General features: G+C 42.6%; 1 protein-coding gene across 5 annotated transcripts in view; it reads left to right on the forward strand.

Moving 5' to 3' along the window:
- mvb12ba (multivesicular body subunit 12Ba) overlaps nucleotides 1-15,789 on the forward strand; it is a 362,744-nt gene that overhangs the window by 116,250 nt on the left and 230,705 nt on the right. The window lies entirely within an intron of this gene.

Raw genomic sequence — 15,789 nt, forward strand, 5'->3', positions numbered from 1 at the left:
TGTAGTTTCTTAAAGGGACTGTGAATGTACCTACACCAGTCATCTCATCTGTCAGTCTGGCTTTGACGGTGGTTTTGTTGTCTTCACTGACATAGTTCATTTTGAACCTTGGATGAAGAGTTATGGCAATGTCTAGCAGTTCTGTATGTTTGGGTCACTGTACTTTTCCTGAAGGTATCTCTGGATCCTGGACTTCAATTATCTTGTGAGATCTGCGTCATCTGCCACAACTGATGTTTCAAAAAGGTTTCACCCGGCTTCACAGAGGAGATGCTCACGTATTGCTCTCCTGAGAGGGCATCAGTGAAGTCTGTCAGTGGGCTAAGGGTCTTGTTGATTTGCCTCAAGGACTTCAATATCTTGCCATGTGGGAATCCGGTGTCTTGCCTTCCGATCAGAGAAGTAGCACGTGTGAAATAGCAGGTAGCTGTTCAAATATCCTCTGGACCATAGCTTGTCTTGATCCTCATGTTGTTGGACATTGTTTTAAGCTTGTATTCAGGTAGTTTAAAGCAGATACGCAGAATCTTTTATTTTTAAATAAATTTCTGAGTGGATAGTATCTCCATCCTTGGCTCTTGTATGCTGCATAAATGGGAATAAAAAATATATATTTGAGAGTTATAATCGACTGCAAAGTTGGCATTTGAGCCGCCCTGCTGAGCCAGCCATGCCTGAGTGCAATAACTGGTTTTAAGGCTGAGGCCTTTGACAGCTATAGACCAAAGTCATATAAATAAACATTTATGGTGAAAGTAAGAAATACCATTACCGACTTGTTCAGCTAAGACTGATTTGACTTCATTGATTGTGGGTTGATTCTCATTAAAACAGGATAGGTGTTATAACTTATGCAACATACATGTACATGCATGCATTTTCACTGATAAAATGTAAAAGGCTAATTAAATCATCAGATGAACTGAGACAATCACATTTTGAAGCAAATTAAATAATATTATACCAGTAACTTAAATACACAATATAAGTTACACGTATTAATCTAAATGCAGGTAAACAAGTTTTTTTTTTTTTTTTAATCCAAATAAGAGTCGGAGCTTACCCGTCTGTGTTCTCGCTTCTTGAAGGCCGATCTTGTGGCCGATTTGTTTTTGAAACAATCTGACTTTCAGTTGTTCGTTCAGTTCTCCATTCATTCACTTCTTCCACGTAAGGGCGAGATGGCAGCAATATCCAGTTTAGAAATAAGATGGCTGCACCACTCTTTCTCTATTTTCTCCATACGGAGTACTCCGCCATTACTGCTCGGCTCAGGCAGTAAAACCCGGGGCAGAATGGGACATGACCGGTTTTAGCAACAACCGCGGGGAGGTCACTGCCCGAGCGATGTGTCATGTCCCGTTCCATCCTGAGTTTTAGCAACAACCCTCGGCTCACACTCTGGGAGAACTGGTGCAACTAAACTTTGCTTTTTAAAAAAAAAAACTTTTCCTTTTCTTGTTTTTTTTTTTTTTTAATTGTTGATACTGCACCCTCTTTCAATACGGACTTATAGCCAATGCTCCTGAACAGATCACAGGTCTCATACAAGTCTTCAGTAAAATGTGCAGAGCAGAGGAGAGACCACTTCATAGGCACCCAGTGTGCCCATGAACAATTTGCAAAACGCGTCCAAATCTTTGCAGTTTGAACATTCTTGGGCCATGAATGCAACGTAAATCCACCTTCGATCATGTTGCTGATGGGTGCAGCAACACATCTGCATGGCATGACGATAAATTGGCTCAAAATGGAGGATCGGTGTTGCAGTCAGCTCTGTGTTTTAGTATAGCGGAAATGGCGATGAGACCGATAGACTTCCTGCTGTGATGTTACAGACGTCAAGGTCATTCACTCAGACCGCTACCTATATAAATTACTAATTGTAAAAATTACTATATTAGATTTATTGTTAACGGTTAAAACTATTCCTTTGCCATTCTTGAGGTCTCAAGGCATTTATAAACAAAAGTGAGGCCATGGCTCTGCGTATATGCTTTAAACTCCTTTTGGGCCTCACCAAGCTCCCTCGTCCGCCTCCAGCTGTAACTGAAACAACCCACAAGCTTTTTGCATAGACCTACAGCACGTTCAGTTTGTGAATCTTTCATTGCATTCTCTAAAAGGAAAAAAATACATTTGAAGCAATACATAATTTATTATTATTATTACCACCTTCTGTTGCTATTATTGTCATCACTGTTTTTAACATTTTCATACTAATGAAATAGCTAAATAGCATAACTTTAAAAAAAAAAAAGTAGCAGCTCATCTATAGCCAAATGTAATCGGTGTCCAAAACACTGAAGCCTTGCTCAGCTGTGAATGGAGGCTGCTTTTACAATGTTGGACCCACTGTCTGTAGTTATGCACACCATTTTTTCCTCTTCCAAACTCCAAGATATAAGAGAATCCTTTAGTCCCTGTGCTAGAGCCTCACCTTTGTGATCCACAGGGAAAAAAGCAGTCTGTAGGCACTGGCTTTTCATGGTGAAGTCACTCGCTATGAAATGGATGGTTAGATTCATATATGGTTCCATAGTTCGGCTGAACCATAAATATGTCACTGCTGAAAAATGATGCATTTCTTGCAGTTCTGTGTCTACCATTTCTTGACGCTGAGTGTACAGAGTAGGTAGTGCAACGTGTGAAAAATGGTTGCGGGAGGGCATTGAGTAGCGCTTGTCCTAGGTGTTGATCATTTTCCTAAATCCCTCGTTTTGTACAGTGTTAATGGAGGCCATATCTTTGGCTAAGTGATAAGTGATCGCCTCCGTTATCTCCTTATGCCTATGGGAGCTTGATGGGTATGGTGATGCATTGTGCAAGGTTTTGGTTATCGATGTCTGTCTGTGCTGTCGGGCGACAGACATTTTCACCTGCTGTTATCTTGCCCTTTACAGCTTTGTCATATTGCACTCTGCGGTGACGTTTAAGGTGACTGTATAAATTTGTGGTGTTACCATGCGGTGCTGTTATTGTGGTGTGCTGCTTACAATGTATTTGAAATTGACTGTCATTGTCTTGCCTGAATCCAAAATACTTCCACACCACTGAATGGAAACCTTTTTTCGGTATGAGCACAGTGGGGTCATTCACTTGGTTCGCACCACTATCAGCTAGGTTTTCTTCTGGATTCGTTTTGTTTTTTTATTTTTTATTTATTTTTAAAATTTCCTCTTACCATAAACTTTTCTTCGCTTCTCTCTCACACTCATTTGCAGCTGTCTCTCTCATTCACTCTGCTCCTCTACTGCCACCTTTCTGCTACACTGCACCACGTAGTGAAAAGCCGCATTGTCATTGGTTGAGGGAGAAAGCAAAGACGATACAGAATTAGGAGGCGCTTGAGATTCCCTTTGGAAAAGTAGGAGCACTTGTTTTGATGCAGCTGATGTAATAAACTGCAGAAGAATCGGTCTCACTTAGAAATGAGATCGCATAGAGATGTGAATCGAGATCGCAATTTTATTATGATTTAATTGTGCGGCCCTAATAGCAGTCATTCCAGTTTAGACATTGAAAATGAAATGCTGTATGGACTTTACATTTGCATTTCTAAGTTTGGCTGCCATTGCACATTGTTCATGAAAATGAAATTATAAATATGTTTTGAAACTGAATTGTCTTCGCATAAATTGCAAATATGCATTTGCATAGACTATGCATTTGAATAAAGTCTGAAATTTCAATGAAGTCCTGCTATACATGGGTGACACTCTGTTTTAAAAGGTTTTGTTTTTAGAGTTGCCATAAGACCTCCCGATACTGCTCTAGAAGTTTCATTATGTGCACATTTTTACGTCCTGACACACATCTCGTGTCTAGTGGGGCGCTACGTGAGATGGCTGCCTCTCCAGTAGCTCTGTAGTTTTTAGCTCTTTAAACCTCTTTTTTCCCCCACCTTTTTACTTTTCTGCTCTTCTTACAAAGACAGTGTGTTTTACTTATATCACATGGATATTTTTAACTTTAACACGCAACCAGGAGCCAGTTTTCTCATTTATTCAAGAGAGGAGCTGCTGGCCCTGAAAACAATGGGACGAGCCAGAATACGACACCCCATCCCAGCGGAGCTGAGGAGGAAATCCAGGGGCTGCAAAGCCTGAGCTAAGCTAAAGGCTAGGCTAGCGGACAACCGGTGGCGCTACAAACCATCCATTCCCTCCGTTATCATGGGGAATGTGAACTTGCTGTCGAATAAGGTCAACAAGCTATCCGCACTGAACAACCAGCGGATTTATCAGGAGAGCAGCTTATTTATCTTTACGTAAACATGGCTAACACACCTTGTGCCGGATGCTAACGTGGACCTGCGGGGATTCACTGCTGTGAGAGCCGACAGAGACACTAAAGCATGCGGGAAAGGCAAAGGTGGGGGACTCATCATTTACGTGAACAACCGCTGGTGTAACCCGGGACATATCTCCATAAAGACAGTTTTATGTTGCCCAGACTTGGAGCTGCTAGCTGTTAGCCTGCAGCCCATATCTGCCGAGGGAGTTCAGTCACGTGATCACCATCTGTGTTTATATCCCTCTGAGGTCAGACGCAGCCGCTGCATGTGGAAATGAAATGAAAGATGCCCTCAGAGACTGCTATGATATCACAGACTGGGATGTACTGCTTAGCCCAAACTGTGAGGACATAGAGGGGCTGACACACTGTCCGATGGATTATCTCAACTTCTGTGCAGACGTGGTTTCCCCCGCTAAGACTGTACGGCAGGGGTCTTCAATCCTATCCGCAAAGGGCCGGTGTAGCTGCAGGCTTTCATTACAGCCAAATTGGAGGCTCACTTGATTGTTGACTGGAGACGAGGGTGAAATGATTAAACAAGTGAAATCAGGTGTAGCTCCTGCTTGGTTGGAATGAAAGCCTGCAGCCACACTGGCCCTTTGTGGATAGGATTGAAGACCCCTGCTGTACGGTGTTACCCTAATAACAAGCCATGGGTAACACAGGAAGTCAAAGCTGTCCTCAACAGGAAGAAGGCCACCTTCAGGAGCAGGGACAGGGAGGCAATGAAAGCAGCACAGCAGGAGGTGAAACGCTGCGTCAGGGAAGCTAAGGACAGCTACAGGAGAAAAGTGGAGCAGAAGCTGAAGGAGAACAGCATGAGGGAGGTCTGGGAAGGTGTGAAAACCATCACAGGCCACAATACAAAGACCAGAGTCATTGAGGGGACGGTGGAGAGGGCAAAAGAGTTTAATGACTTCTTCAACCAGTTCAACCAGCCCACATCCCCCCCACCCTCTCCCTCACTGCAGCTATCTCTCCTTCTTCCCTCAACACACCTCCCCCACCTCAACACAGACTCCTCCATGCATTACTGCAGACCAGGTCAGAGGTCAACTGAGGAAGCTTCACCCCAGGAAAGCAGCAGGCCTGAACAAGGCGTGTCCCCGACTACTGAAGACCTGCACTGCTGAACTGGGTGAACCACTCCAACGCATCTTCAACCTCAGCCTGCAGCTGGGGAGAGTGCCCACCCTCTGGAAGACATCATATATAATTCCAGTTCCCAAAAAGAATCGGCCCAGCGAGCTGAGCGACTTCCGACCGGTGGCACTCACTTCACATCTGATGAAGACATTGGAGAGTCTCTTCCTCAGCCTCCTCAGACCCCAGGTACAACATGCCCAGGACTGTCTGCAGTTTGCATGCCGGGCAGGTGTTGGTGTGGAAGACACCATCCTCTACCTGCTACACCGAGCCCACTCGCATCTGGATAAGGGAAATGGCACAGTGAGGATCCTCTTCTTGGACTTCTCGAGTGCCTTCAACACCATCCAGCCCCTTTTGCTTCAGGACAAACTGAACAGGATGCGAGTGGACCCCTGCCTGGTCACCTGGATCTCCAGCTACCTCACTGACAGGCCGCAGTACGTCAGGCTGAAGGACATCACATCTGACACTGTGATTAGCAGTACCGGAGCACCCCAGGGCACGGTGCTGGCCCCTCTTCTCTTCACCCTGTATACCGCGGACTTCTGCTACAACTTGGAGCTGTGTCACATTCAGAAGTTTGCCGATGACACAGCCATCCTTGGGTGTATCAGTGACGACAGAGAGGAGTAGTATAGGAGCCAGGTGAGGGCCTTTGCTGTGTGGTGCAATAGGAACCATCTGCAGCTCAACACCTTGAAGACCAAGGAGCTGGTCATTGACTTTGGGAGGTCCAGACCAAGGTCATGACCAGTTCTGATCGAGGGAGTCGAGGTGGAGGCTGTGGATTCCTACAAGTACCTCGGGCTGTGGCTGGACAGCAAGCCGGACTGGACTTGCAACACCAATCACTTATACAGGAAGGGACAGCAGGCTATACTTCCTTAGGAGGCTGTGGTCATTTAACATCTGCAGGAAACTCCTGTGGATGTTCTATCAGTCTGTGGTCGTTCTATCAGTCTGTGGTCACCAGTGTTTTACACCGTGGTGTGCTGGGGGGCAGCACATCCAAGGAGGACACATCCAGGCTGGACAAACTGATCAGGCGGGCCGGCTCTGTGGTCAGCATGAAGCTGGATTCTCTGGTAACTGTGGCAGAGAAGAGGACTATGGACAAACTATTGAACATCATGGACAATGCCAGTCACCCTCTGCACACTGTCATCAGCAACCAGAGGAGCCTGTTCAGTGACAGAATGCTCCTTCCCAAGTGCAGGACGAACAGACTTAAAAACTCCTTTGTCCCTCATGCCATCAGACTGTACAACTCCTCTCTGGGGGGGAGGAGGGGTAACAGGAGGACAGAGGATGGGAAGGAGCAGTAGCCTAGCCTAACAATAAGCATATTCTTTGTTTATCAAATCAAATCAAGTTTATTTGTATAGCACTTTTAACAATAAACATTGTCGCAAAGCAGCTTTACAGAATTTGAACGACTTAAAACATGAGCTAATTTTATGCCTAATCTATCCCCAATGAGCAAGCCTGTGGCGACGGTGGCAAGGAAAAACTCCCTCAGACGACATGAGGAAGAAACCTCGAGAGGAACCAGACTCAAAAGGGAACCCATCCTCATTTGGGCAACAACAGACAGCCTGACTATAATATTAACAGTTTTAACAGGTATAACCCTCAACTGTCCTCATGGGGCCGTCCTTCACAGGAGCGGTGCGATAAAACTCCGACCAGACACAGGGCACCAGGATGGATCAAGCAGGTCCGAGGGGCAGAAGAGGCCAGCATCTCAATCCCAGGATCAACATGTAACTCAGAGGGACAGATTGGGGGGGGGAGAGAGAGAGAGAGAGAAAGAAAACACGTTGTTAGGTATGCCCTAAAAATGACAAGTATTAAATCTGTGTGGTAGGCTTGCAGAGATGAGAGTCTTTACATCAGGCATAACACACAACAATGGCATGTTAATATGGTAAAATATATCATGACCTGCTCTGGCTGGATGCTTGATTGGGTGATGGGAGCACACTCCTCAGCAATGATGAGATGCAGATGGGACCCTTAGGCCTGGCCAAGACAATTCAGTTACATTTCACCGGGTCTGGGACATGCGACAGAAGTCTGACGGCCGATTCCCTGCAAGCTACGATAGCCAGTCGAGGTCTCCACCCTCTCCACCAAAAGATTTCCTGTTGACTCCATGTAACTCAGAGGGACAGATTTGGGGTGGGGGGGGAATGAAAGAAAACACAGGTGGTTAGGTATGCCCAATGTCACCTGAATAAGTAGGAACAGTATACATATTGCACCGAGTACAAGCAGGGACTCCGGCAACTAACTATGACAGCATAACTAAAAGGAGAGAGCCAGAAGGTAACACAGGCATGAGGGAGCCCCGGGACATAAAGCAGCCAGCCACTACACCGTCAACAAACTCGAGTGAGCAAGCGAGTGGGGACTGACAGCATCCATACATCCCAGTTTACCAAAACACTCTATGTCTGAGGACCCTCCAGATCTACTCCTTTATCTCATAAACACCATTAACAAAAGGTTTGACTAAACAGATATGTTTTCAGCCTAGACTTAAATGCTGAGACTGTGCCTGATTCCTGAACATTACTTGGAAGGCTGTTCCATAACAGTGGGGCTTTGTAAGAAAAGGCTCTGCCCCCTGATGTAGCCTTCACTATACGAGGTACCAGCAGATAGCCTGCACCTTTTGATCTAAGTAGGCGTGGCGGGTCATAAAGGAGCAGAAGTTCACTCAGGTACTGTGGTGCGAGACCATTTAGTGCTTTAAAGGTCAATAGTAGTATTTTATAATCAATACGAAATTTGATTGGGAGCCAATGCAGTGTGGATAAGACAGGCGTGATGTGGTCATATTTTCTAGTTCTAGTCAGGACTCTTGCTGCTGCATTTTGAACTAACTGGAGCTTGTTTATGCACTTATTGGAACATCCAGACAGTAAGGCATTACAATAATCCAACCTGGAGGTAACGAAAGCATGGACTAGTTTTTCTGCATCATGCAATGACATTAAATTTCTTATCTTTGCAATATTTCTGAGATGAAAGAAAGCTATCCGGGTGATGTTATCAATGTGAGTTTCGAATGAAAGACTGGGGTCAATAATCACTCCGAGGTCTTTTACTGCTGCACGTGAAGAAACAGAAAGGCCATCCAGAGTCACTGTGTAATCAGAAAACTTACTTCTAGCTGTATGTGGTCCTAGTACAAGTACTTCAGTCTTGTCAGAGTTAAGCAGAAGGAAATGAATAAGCATCCAGTGTCTAATGTCCTTAACACATTCCTCAGTTCTATTAAGCTGGTGTCTCTCATCAGGTTTTGCAGAGACATACAACTGTGTGTCATCAGCATAACAGTGGAAACTAATACAATGTTTACGAATAATATCGCCCAGAGGTAACATATATAGAGAAAAAAGCAGTGGACCCAAGACAGAACCTTGTGGAACACCAAACTTTACCTCGGTACGTCTAGAAATATCACCATTTATATCAACATACTGATAACGATCAGTTAGATAAGACCTGAGCCAGGAGAGGGCCATTCCCTTAACTCCCACAACATTTTCTAGTCTGTCCAGAAGAATGGAATGATCAATGGTATCAAATGCTGCACTAAGGTCAAGCAACACAAGTAGCGAGACTTTATCCTGTAATGATGTTGCTGGAATCTTAATTTCCCTGAGGGAACCCTCCCAAAGGGATCAATAAAGTTCTATCTAATCTAATCTAACTAGTATGCATTCACTGAAGTTCTCTGTTTTGGTGGCTGCATTCTGCACACACACAGGCTTTTGGGGGATTATGACCAAGGTTGAACAAAGTATCTTGAAATGACATTGTGCATTGCAAGTTTCTGCCATTTTAGTTTTCATTTCTAATCCCTGAACAAACATGATGTTATACTCTGTCTATCAGTATTAACTTGGTTAATTGCAATTCTTCATCCCCCCCCTCCCCCCAGGTTCACGTTCCTTCCCATGCAGTGAATATACAGTGGGGCAAAAAAGTATTTAGTCAGCCACCAATTGTGCAAGTTCTCCCACTTAAAAAGATGAGAGAGGCCTGTAATTTTCATCATAGGTACACTTCAACTATGAGAGACAGAATGGGGGGAAAGAATCCAGGAAATCACATTTGTAGGATTTTTAATGAATTAATTGGTAAATTCCTCGGTAAAATAAGTATTTGGTCACCTACAAACAAGCAAGATTTCTGGCTCTCACGGACCTGTAACAACTTCTTTAAGATGCTCCTCTGTCCTCCACTCATTACCTGTATTACTGGCACCTGTTTGAACTTATCAGTATAAAAGACACCTGTCCACAACCTCAAACAGTCACACTCCAAACTCCACTATGGCCAAGACCAAAGAGCTGTCAAAGGACACCAGAAACAAAATTGTAGACCTGCACCAGGCTGGGAAGACTGAATCTGCAATAGGTAAGCAGCTTGGTGTGAAGAAATCAACTGTGGGAGCAATTAAAAGAAAATGGAAGACATAGAAGAGCACTGATAATCTCCCTCGATCTGGGGCTCCACGCAAGATCTCACCCCGTGGGGTCAAAATGATCACAAGATCGGTGAGCAAAAATCCCAGAACCACACGGGGGGGACCTAGTGAATGACCTGCAGAGAGCTGGGACCAAAGTAATAAAGGCTACCATCAGTAACACACTATGCCGCCAGGGACTCAAATCCTGCAGTGCCAGACGTGTCCCCCTCCTTAAGCCAGTACATGTCCAGGCCCATCTGAAGTTTGCTAGAGAGCATTTGGATGATCCAGAAGAGGATTGGGAGAATGTCATATGGTCAGGTGAAACCAAAATAGAACTTTTTGGTAAAAACTCAACTTGTCGTGTTTGGAGGAGAAAGAATGCTGAGTTGCATCCAAAGAACACCATACCTACTGTGAAGCATGGGGGTGGAAACATCATGCTTTGGGGCTGTTTTTCTGCAAAGGGACAAGGACAATTGATCCGTGTAAAGGAAAGAATGAATGGGGCCATGTATCGTGAGATTTTGAGTGAAAACCTCCTTCCATCAGCAAGGGCATTGAAGATGAAACGTGGCTGGGTCTTTCAGCATGACAATGATCCCAAACACACCACCCGGGCAATGAAGGAGTGGCTTCGTAAGAAGCATTTCAAGGTCCTGGAGTGGCCTAGCCAGTCTCCAGATCTCAACCCCATAGAAAATCTTTGGAGGGAGTTGAAAGTCCGTGTTGCCCAGTGACGGCCCCAAAACATCACTGCTCTAGAGGAGATCTGCATGGAGGAATGGGCCAAAATACCAGCAACAGTGTGTGAAAACCTTGTGAAGACTTACAGAAAACATTTGACCTCTGTCATTGCCAACAAAGGGTATATAACAAAGTACTGAGATGAACTTTTGTTATTGACCAAATACTTATTTTCCACCATAATTTGCAAATAAATTCTTTAAAAATCAGACAATGTGATTTTCTGGATTTTTTTTTCTCATTTTGTCTCTCATAGTTGAGGTATACCTATGATGAAAATTACAGGCCTCTCTCATCTTTTTAAGTGGGAGAACTTGCACAATTGGTGACTGACTAAATACTTTTTTGCCCCATTGGATCTTTGTTATATCAGTACCCTCAAGGTAGCAGTAATCTAATGACTATGACAATAGTACAGAAGAAAAATACCAATCATTTTCAATTAAAAGTAATTTAAATAGGCTTATAAAATAAGCTTATTGTGATCAGTGGAAATTATGGCAATAAAGTGCCAATAAAATCATGTGAAGTGGCTGATTTTAAAACAGAGGGTGAACTTGTTTAAATTCTTTCTCTGCTAAAACAGAGGTCAGACCAAATGTGAATAAAAATTGCCAGTTCATTTAAAGAGAAAGGACTCTGTTGCTTGGGACACTTCTATCCCAAGCAAAAAAATTAAATTAAATATAGTTGCTAGCAGCGATAAAGGGCCCTTGCACTCCAGGCCTATTGTTTTCAGCATGTTTTTTTTTTTCCTCTCCGTGCACAAACTTGTCTGCCATAGTGTTCCCTCCAAAACATATGAACATCGAATGAGTTGTGTGGCAACCAAAGCAATAAATTTTGAAATGGGGGCACTATGTAGCTTATCAGGCCAGCCTTTGCTAATTTACAATATCATCTCTAAAGATATTCCAGAACAAATGTCAGAGGAAAGTTACATGCATTTTTAGCCATCATAAACTCCTCAAAACAGCGCAGGAAAATTTCAATATCCACATTCCATCCAACATATTGGCTGCCATTATGTCCTTGTTTGAGCTATCCACTATTCCTTCGCAGTTTATCATCCCATATGTTTGAAGTTTGTTCCTACCAACTTTGAAGGAAAACCAGTGAACTGCATAGGAGAAGTGTGAAAAAGTATGTAAAAAAAAATAGGTTAAAACATCATATTCCAAAATGGTTGACTTCCTGTTAGGTGGAGCTAATGCAAACCAATGGGAAATATGTTTGCCTTTGTATGGAGCTGATGAGGCCAACCTATGTTAATTTCCAACATTACCTCAAAAGATACCCCACAACAAATGTCAGAGATAGGTTCCATGCGTTTTTAGCCATCGTAAGCCCCTCAGAACAGCGTGGGAAAATTTCAAAATCCCATGTTCCATCTGACATTAGCTGCCATTATGTCCTTGTTTGAAATCCACTATTCCTTCGCAATTTGTCATGTGTCTGAAGTTTATTCCGACCAACTTTTAAGGAAAATTGATGAATTGCCTAGGAGAAGTGCTAAAGAGTATGTAAAAAATAGGTTAAAACATTACAAGTTCCAAAATGGCCAACTTCCTGTTGGACGGAGCTAATGCAAAATATATGGAAATCTATTTGTCTTCCTGAGGACAATGTTCCCTCCAAAATTTGTGAACATTGGATGAACATTGAGTCATCCAAAGCTATAAATGTGAATCCAAAATATTAAGGGGTGCTGCGATGTCCTCTAGCCTCACCCAAGGCAAATAACCGAAGAAGAATAAACTTTTGCCTGATTTTCATGAGTGCATGAAATTTCCTGAGTTTTCAAATATTTCCAAGGTGTCCAATCTGTAATTATAGAAGAAAAATAATAATCAGAAAAAAATATGCTGCAAACAATATGGCCGAATCCCTTCGCAATTTTAAAATCAGCAACATCTTGACATGATGTATACCAAATATGGCATGAATCCAACAAACTGCCTAGGAGGAGTACATCAAAATGTAACAGGTGTTTTGGCAAGGGAGTCATGCCTGTCCATGTCCAAATGTTGGCACTATAACAGAGGGTGTCTTTGGGCATGTGGATATCTTCCGAACCATGATATGAGCCATTCCACCGAATCGGTGTCATTTCCGTCCCTAGAAAATGATATGTATAAATGCACATAAAAATGTACTTTAAAATACATTTCCTTATTACGCAGAATGTCCTGCACATTGATCTGATTTCAAATTTAAGATGTATAATTGTAAGGATTAATAAAAACTACCTAAAACACTGAAAAATAGCACGTGTTACTTGTCCCCGCACTCTAATTTTATATTTAACTATGAAATATTATGTTTAAAATCCTTCAGAAACATTATTTCTTTTGCACTGTTGTGTGACTCCATATCCTATCCATGGTTTAAATATATATTTTTTTCATAAGAAATCCACAATATCTTAGTTAAAATACACATTTTAGTCATGTCCCTGGGTTTTCACTCAGTCCTGTTACCCAAACATATTACCCCATCTGACAAATTTGGAACATTCCATAAATCACATGCTCAACAGGAAGTTACATCAGTTGTGTCTTCTGAAGGCCATGGGAAGACCAAAAGTTAGTTCTGTCATTTACTTTTCTGTATATTTGATGATTTTTAACTTTGACTGGTAAGGCCAATGTCAACATACTGTCCTGTTACTTAAATTATTTCTTAGATGATATTTGTTTATTTCAAAAATACAGATTTTTGGTAAATCACTAGAATGTGCTAAGTGTGGTCATGCTATTAGCGATGACGCCATGTGGGTTAATTCCATGTATTAGCTAATCCTAGGCTAAAAACTCAGTCCTGTTACTCATAAAGAGTATGCAGCCATCTTTGACTTCCAAACCTTGTAAAAAAATAAATAATGTAGCCTGAGGTTGACAATACACATTTTGAATAGTTAAATATGTGTGTTATTATAATCAGTGTTGAAAAGATATAACAAATTAAATTTAATTTGGGAGTGGTACAACAAGCAAATGGCACCCATTCGTTGGAATGTCCCATATCCTATAACCTGTGAAGCTTGAGCCGTATTAGGCAGTGTGTGGTGAATTTATGACTCACTTCCTGTTTGCCTGGCGAAACATACAAATTTATTGGTTCACCAGTTCAACATCATGCAAGATGTTACAAATCCTGTCGCAAGTCAATTGACTAAAACAATGTGCATTTCAGTTTTGTTCATCTTGGGGCACCCCACACACCTACCAGTTTTGACACTGATGGGTGAAACTATGTACTGGGCAGAAGTCTCAATGATGTGGGGGCACTATGGAGTCCAATGGACACACCCAGGGTCAAGCCTCTATCCCTGAGTAGGGGTGGCCAGAGGTGATGTGAGTACCAAATGTTATGGGTCAAAGTTTTTAGGCAATGGAATCATTACTGTCCAGGTCCAAATGGTGGCGCTATAATAGGTCAAATTGGTCATGTGGATATCACCAGAACCATCATATTCTATAACGTGTAAATTTTTAACCATATCAGTTAGTGCATGGTGAATTTATTTACATGCTTCCTGTTTGTGTGGCATAACATAAATTTATTGGTTCGCCATTTTAATATCTTATAAGATATCACAAATCCCTTCGCAACTTAAAATCAGCAAAATCTTGACATGATGTATACCAAATATGGCATGAATCCAACAAACCGCCTAGGAAGAGTACATCAAAATGTAACGTGTTTTGGTAATGGAGTCTTTACTGTCCATGTCCATATGGTGACGCTATACTAGAGGGTGTCTTTGGGCATGTGGATATCTTCCGAATCATGATATCCTATAACCTGTGAAGTTTGAGCCTTATCAGGCAATGCATGATGAATTTATGACTCACTAACTGTTTGCATGGCGTAACGTATAAATTTATTGGTTTGCCATTTCAGCATCTTGCGACATATCGCAAATCCTTTCGCAATTTAACATCAGCAATATCTCGACATGATGTGCACCAAATATGGCATGAATCCAACAAACTGCCTAGGAGAAGTTCATTAAAAATTAACGTGTCAAAGCGCACACAATCAAAAATATCTCACTTCCTGTTGAGTATGGCTGATGCAATGTATATTGCAATTTTGTTCATGTTGGGGTACTCTACACACCTACCAAACTTGACAGGAATAGGTGAAAGTATATACCGGGCAGGAGTCTCAATGACATATGGGGGTGCTATTGAGTCCCCCAGACACAACTGGGGTCAAGCCCTTATGGCTTAGTAGTGGTGTGCATGACTGACGTGTGTACCAAATTTCATGAGTTTTTGAATATGTACATGGTGTCAAATCTGTATTTTTGAACTAGGTGGCGCTATGGAGTTAATGAAACCCACCTAGACGGATTTACCATATCACCCCAAATTGTGTCATCAGACAAATGTATGTGTAAAATTCCATGAGTTTTTATCCATTATAAGCCCCTCAAAAGAGTGTGGGAAAATTTAAAAATCCCGCATTCCATCCAGTATGGCTGACTTCCTGTTGGGCAGAGTCATATACAACCAAGTGAAATTTGTCCTGTATCAAAATCTTGTGCTGATCCGAGCAACTTCATCTCAACCGTAGCTTGTTCTTGGGGGTGCTATAAAGTTCTGGGACCACGCCCAGTCTCTTGTTCAATGTAACTTTGTGATTTTACACACATTTGATCAGTTTGCCAAAATTTGTGAGTTTTTGAGCATCACAAGTGCCTCAAAAACGAGTTTTCGCGTGGAGGGGGGAAAAAAAAAAGAAAAAATATGCCGAAAACAGTTGGGTTTTGCACGGTGCTGGGGCCCTAATTAAAAAAAAAAAAGTAGCTAAGCTGTGTGGTTTAAATAGTACCGTAAAGCAGGCACTGTACACAGTAGGGACTGTTATTGCTGTAATGTGAGGCTAGCCTTTGGTGAGCCCTTGTGTGGAATTTCTATGTACGGCAGAGAGGATTTTTCACCTTATGCCACCCTGATGATTTGTGTGTCTGACGGTGACTGTCATTGAAATAGACTGAGAAGTGGCAGTGAGCCACCCAACATCCTGGTCTAGGTGGACCACTGGAGTGAGGTTTTGATCTACTCCCTCACAGAGAAGTCAGTAGTTTGCAACCTGTTTGC

The sequence above is a fragment of the Neoarius graeffei genome, chromosome 28, assembly GCF_027579695.1.
Source record: "Neoarius graeffei isolate fNeoGra1 chromosome 28, fNeoGra1.pri, whole genome shotgun sequence".
Classification (NCBI taxonomy): Eukaryota; Metazoa; Chordata; class Actinopteri; order Siluriformes; family Ariidae; genus Neoarius; species Neoarius graeffei.